Source organism: Marmota marmota, unplaced genomic scaffold (assembly GCF_001458135.2).
Source record: "Marmota marmota marmota unplaced genomic scaffold, marMar, whole genome shotgun sequence".
NCBI classification, from domain to species: Eukaryota; Metazoa; Chordata; class Mammalia; order Rodentia; family Sciuridae; genus Marmota; species Marmota marmota.
The window spans coordinates 5,543,421-5,549,199 of NW_026000138.1; the positions used below are offsets into that span (position 1 = coordinate 5,543,421).

The following is a 5,779-nucleotide window of genomic DNA, read 5'->3' on the forward strand; positions in this document are numbered from 1 at the left end:
GTGGGGAAAGAAGTCTTTTTGTTCTTCACAAGTAGAGGCATTTTCTGCAGCCAGAGCTGACCTGCATGAAGCATGCTGAAGATCAAACCCACCAAGGCAGGCTGCCGCATCTTGGGGTTCCACCTCTGTTCTCCTGAGAAAGCTAAAGAAAAGTAGTTCAGGAAAACTCCACTCCAAATCTCCTAGGTCCTCCATTAATCTAGTGAATCAACGTTTGCAGAAGTCTGAAGAATGAAAAGTTCAGGGAAGGATCTGTCGACCCTCTCCCTGGACATGTAGTGCTGTAAAGGTGAGCTGAGCTCAAGCCCAGCTTTCCCCCAGCGCTGGGTCTCAACAGTGGTGCTCAGGAGTAGAGAACTTCAGTTTTTAAGGTGGTCCTGAGTACTTCTTGGTGTTCCTACAGGCACTGTTTGGAGCTGGGATCTGCATTCCCCTCCTGGCACCCAGAGGCACGGGAGTCTCCCTCAAGTGTGGACTCAGTTTCCCCTGGGGGTGTGCATCTGAACAGGCTTTCAGCATGAGCCCCCTGGGCTCCCTTGGTGAAATCCATACCTGCCTGCAGCCTACTAAATGCCAACTCGAAAGCCCAAGATAAATAGTCCTGCGGCAGCTTAGCAGTTGGTCGGGCTAATTTATTTGACACAAATAAGCTCGTTGACCTGATTTAGCACTGGGAAGGACTAGGAGCCAGTCCGCCCTGATCTCAAAGCGCGCTCTCACTGCAGCCTGTCCGGAGCTGAAGGACAACAGCGTGAACGACACTTGTGGGTGCTATTTCAAGGAAGCCGGGGGAGAGGCATGGAGAGATGGAAAGGGGCCAGGAGGCGCAGCGCCTCCGGTGCCGCACACACCAACAATTGCTCTCTGTGCCACTTGGTGGCACCAATTCCATAGGTTTTCCATCCTCTCCGTGATCCTGTGTGGAAGCTGGGGCCTTGTGCTGCATGGAGCTCCCTTTCCTGAAGACAATGAAGCTATTTCTATAGATGGAGAACCATCTGGTGCGGTGACAGATCAGGACCCTTTCCTGGGGCCTGGCAGCGTGAGGACAGGGACTGAAGAAGGGAGCCCGTGGAGAAAACAGAGGCCTGTTCTGGTGCTCCAGGAGTGCCCCGGCCACCCCCGGCCACCCCTTTCCTCTGCCGCCATCCACCAAGACACAAAGTAGGTGAGGCTTTGGGGCTGTCCCAATCCAGTAGAAGTAAAGTGGCCCTAGAGCCCCTCCCCAGGCACTGCTATGCGCATGTGCAGGTGCAGCACCGCTATGCCACCCTCTCCCAGGCACGTGCTTCTCTCTTCATGGGATGGAGGAGGACACCGATGCTCAGGTTCGCTTCTGCTTAAGGCTGCTCCATCGGATGAAGGAGCCCCGTGCAAACGGCCACCCCAGTGTGGCTGGCCCCGCAAGCAGGGACTGCTAAAAAGTCTGCTTGTTGAATAGCCCCAACAAGTGGGCTGAGTGCGTGGCTCAGAGGTGGACACTTGCCTCAAGCGCACAAAGCCCTGGGTTTAACCCCTAGCACACCCCAAAACATGACCTAATCAAATTCTTATGTGATAGGTAGATCTTAACCCCCCCCCCCTTTAAAGAAACAAGCTCAGAGACAGAGGCAGAGGCACACAGGGGGTCCTCCTGGCTTAAACCAGGGTAGACATTTGAACACTCCTAACCCCTGCCGTGTAGTTAGGGTGGGGTCCATGGAGGACGATGGTTGTGGCATTTGCCATGAAATCTGCTGCTGGCCCTGGGATCAGGTCATCCTTTATTTAAGCGAAGTGTAGTGCCTGCTTGCTGTTGTCCCTGCAGGAGGGCTTAGGAGGGATGTGTGCAGCAGGATTTGAACACTTTAGGATGGCCCTGGCGAGAAAGCTGTATCTGAGTGTCCTTTTTTTGCCTCTGAGCATAGTCCTTAGGAGCTGAATTGTGTCCCCCCAAAATTCTCACCTTGAAGTCTGAACCCCTAGTACTTCAGAATGTGCATGTGTTTGGAAACTATGTCTCTAAAGAGGTGATTAAGTAAGAAGGAGGCCATTAGGGTGGGCCTCAATCACATATAACTGGTGTCCCTGGAAGAAGACTAATTATCACCAGCAATGTGCACAGAGGGACGACCATGTGGACACAGCCAAAACATGACCACCTGCAAGCCCAGGGGGTAAATCAACCCTGCCCACATCTTGGTCTTGGACTCGAGCTGTACCAAAATAAGTGTCTGGTTGGAAGAACCTGTCCATGGTGTCCTATGGCATCCCTGGCTCCCTGGCACAGCCCTCAATGGCGCTGAGTTCAGAGTCGCTGTACAAACCCTGAGGGCAGCACTCTGGGAAGCACCAAGTTGTGCTGCTGGGTTTCTCCTGGCTTCTGTGCCTCTTCTGGGTCCACGTGCCCATCTGTGAAGGGTGTAAACAGAACCATGCACAGGGACCTAGGCCTAGGATTGTAGTCAGTGCCTTCCAGAACCGGGGAGTGTGTCTGTTGGCTTGTTTTTCACAGGGAGGAAAGCCTCTATTGAGAAGGTCCCCCATCCGGCAGCAGGGCAGCAGCCTAGGTGAAGAGGCGGGCAGTGTCGTCAGCCTCTGAGAAGACCCACGCTGCATGGGTGACCACATCCAGCACACCCAGGTCTCAGGCGGGCTCCTGCCCCTTCAGAGCCTGTGATGCCTCGACATTTTATATGGAAAGGTCCAGGCCAAACCTCACCAGCTTGCTGTCATAGCTGCCATAGATGATGTTGTCACCTGCAGGGTGCACAGCCAGGCTGGACACACACTCACAGTTGGGCATCAGCTTTTTGGTGAGCTCCTTGTGCAGGAGGGGCTGGGTCGGGTAGAAGCAGCTGCTGCACCTGTCCCTGGCTCAGCAGTCGGACCCCCAAGATGGATTCACCAGCAGCACCACATCTTTTACCCCACAGCCCCCGGGCTGGGGGAGGGTTCCAGGCGTCACTCCTCACCCCACCCCCACAACACAGTTTCATGCAGCAGGCATTGGCACCTTCCAGAGCCACCCTGATCCATCTGAGCTGGAAACCAGCCACCAGCCCCCTGGGAAGACACTGAGGCAGCAGACAAGGTCGCAGTGGCCCCTGTAGACCAGGGCCGGGTCCCTGGGGAAAGGCTGCAGGTCTCAGCTGAGACAGGGGACGAGGTCTTCAGGATCTCGTTCATCCTTATTCAGTGCTCAAAACGCTTCTGGATAAAGTGGCGGTGCCCAGGAGTGGCCCACCAGCTCCGGAGCTTCCGGGGCAGGAAATTGAGCATTCTCTCTCCGATTCCTGCTGGTCCAGGCAAGCACTCCTCCTCGCTGGGCAGGCATCTGGGAGGGGGACTGCATGACTCGGCGTGGCCAGACAGGGCCAGCTTGGGCGGGCGCACATGCATCTTGTGGCACCCCAGCACAGCATTGCAGCGTCGGGGCCCTCTGCCACCCACAAGTCCTAGAATCTGGGGGTGGGGTCTCCGGACAGCGAGGCTGAATCCAACTCATCTGATGGCATGTGTGATGTGAGGCACCTTTCCTTCTCCACCAGAGACAGGACAGAAGCTGTTAGTCAGCAGGGCAGTTGGTCACCCAGTGGATCATGATGTCCCCCCGAAGAAGTCCACAGCCGGCTTGTAAGAGTGGAAGCTCATGACCTGGCTGTAGCCACTGCACCGGGATCACCTGCTCATCAGCAGCCTCACCGTGCCCGTGTCCTGTCCTTCATTGTGCCCAGAAATCAAGACCGTCCAACTTATCCAGAAACTGGTCCAGCCTGTCCCTGGTCCACAGGGGCTCGTGGATATGCCTGCCGTGCAGGTCACAGCCCACGGGCGGAAGTCCTGGTACCACTCCAGAGGCACGATGCCCACTGATCCTCCCGATGTCCTCATCAGAGCTGCCTCCTCCTCCCTGTCTCCAGGCAAGGGGGTGAGCCTGTGCCCACTCCCCAGAGGTCTCCTCTGCGGTACCACTGCCTTGTCATAGCTGCTCCCAACCCTTCCTCCTCGTTGTCCTGGCTACTGTCCCTGCCATGATCTTCCAGACCTGAGAATACGCTCGCCCGGCCTGAGAAAAGCCGGAATCGCTGCCATCATTGCGGTCGGGAGCGCGGTTCCGAAGGAAGGGAGGGCTCCAGCCCAGGCACCCTGCTTGGTGACTCTGCAGCTCCAGCTCCCTACTGACAGCCACTTACCATGCCCCCGCCCCCTTTTAGGGGGAACCGGGGATTGAACCCAGGGGCTATTGACCCGTCAGCCACATCCCCAGATCTCGCTGAGTTGCTTAAGACCTCTAGAAGTTACTGAGGCTGGCTTTAATCACGCGACCCTCCTGCCTCAGCCTCCCAAGCCACAGAAGAATATATGTATAAGAATATATAGAGAAATAGATATAGGAATAGATATAGGAATTACATCCAGTGCCTTCCACTCAGAATGGGGAAAGGATCACCTTGTCCACAGCTAGAGGAGGTGAAGAGCTACCCCCGTTCATCTGTGTGACAGGTGTAGGTCCACGTGGGGGGAATAGACCCACCTGTCTTTCACCCCCTGAAGGCAGCAGAGCCTCATGTCCTCCACCTGTGAGGGGAAGAGAAAGATGTATCCTTGACCTGATCAGAGGATTGAATCCCTGGACCCTCCATCTGATGAGTTTCCATTCCAGAACATGCCAGTTCAACCCCAGAAATACCAAACTGGAGAAGTCAGAATCTAAGGAGATGAATCTATAGATAAGTGATATACATATTCATTTATACATGTATTCATATGTGTGTTAATATATGTATGTTCATAACCTATTAATATATTTACATATATTCACATATATATGCATATGTATTAATGTATATAAATTAATATATAGGTGAATATATGTACACACATGCATATGTATAATATTAATTACATAATAATATAATCATACATACATATAGTCATATACATAAATTAATATATAATTGGAATATATGCATATAAACAAATAAATATATAGGAATGAATATATATGTTCATACATACGAATATATATAGGAATACATAAAAATATATGTAAAAATCTATATGCACACATGAATATTTAGGAATATATGTATGTGCATATAATGAATACATATTCATACATATTCATGTTCATATTCATATAATACATGCCTATATAACTCTATACAGGTATATATAGGCATATATGAATATATGGGAATCCTATATAGGCATATATAGTAATATATATTTATATGTCTATATATTCCTATATATTCATATGTGTTCATCTGTATAGATTCACATAGATATTCATATAGGCATCATATATTCTTGTTTATATATATGTATTCATATATATATATATATATATATATATTTATGTAATGGTCTTTAGTTTCTTATTTTGGGGGTTGAACTGGAATGTGCTGGAATCGTAACTCATTAGATCAAGGGCACAGGGACTGACTCTCCTCATCCAAAGGAGAACACATGGTTCTATTCCCCTCACCATGTGGAGGGCATGGGGATGGACTCCCCTGTTGGGGACCGGCTCCCCTCATGGGGTGGAGGACATGCAGAGCTGTGCCTCTCATCTAGTGGAGGGCAAGGCGGTCCCTTCCCATACTGAGCGAGGGTACTGCTATCTAATTTCACACACGTATCTATATGTGTGTTCATATATGTGTTCCTTTATGTGTTCATTCATGTATCCACTTGTATATTAATATATACATTCGTATGTTTAGTATTATACTTACATATATTCTTATATTCATACATGTATCATATACACTCATTTCTATACTCATATTCA

At 50.6% G+C, this 5,779-nt stretch overlaps 1 pseudogene; it reads right to left on the bottom strand.

Moving 5' to 3' along the window:
- Positions 1–2,422: 2,422 nt before the first annotated feature.
- Positions 2,423–4,678, bottom strand: LOC125611247 (annotated as a pseudogene).
- Between the last annotated feature and the right edge of the window lie 1,101 nt (positions 4,679–5,779).